The following is a 530-nucleotide window of genomic DNA, read 5'->3' as shown; positions in this document are numbered from 1 at the left end:
AAAGTATTTTTTGATGAAAAACAAACATTCATGAACTAAATTCACGAAAATGCCAACGTAAAGAGAAACTGAATAAATTTGAATACTTGTGACTATCTAAACATACGTATGGGAAGATAATAATACATAATCATTTGCAGTTTATCTTTACTTCACTTTTAATAAACCCAATATTGTATCGCCCTTATTCTATTTAATAAATGGCGACTAGAGGGTAAAACTCCAAGTCCCAGAAGACCCCGCGTCGCCCAGTGGAGCGCGTGTGCTGTGCATGCAGTGGAGAGGGATGTAGAGCGTTTGGAGGCGGGGAGTCAGTCGGCTCGCTGTGGAGCTTGTGTCGGGCAGCAGGAGGAGCCGACACCGACGGGAAAAAAAGAGACCGACTCAAAGAAAAGACACGAGCGTCGCTCAAATGCAGACATTTGGGCTTTGAATTGCACCGGAGGAAACCGTCGAATGGTTCACGTGAAGCGTTTGGTTTTAACGTGGACAGAAAGGGTGTAGACTACGGACACGGAGGCAACCCCCCC

This window comes from Anarrhichthys ocellatus, unplaced genomic scaffold (genome assembly GCF_004355925.1).
Source record: "Anarrhichthys ocellatus isolate YVR2014 unplaced genomic scaffold, GSC_Weel_1.0 scaffold37, whole genome shotgun sequence".
Classification (NCBI taxonomy): domain Eukaryota; kingdom Metazoa; phylum Chordata; class Actinopteri; order Perciformes; family Anarhichadidae; genus Anarrhichthys; species Anarrhichthys ocellatus.
This window is presented reverse-complemented; position numbering follows the sequence as displayed.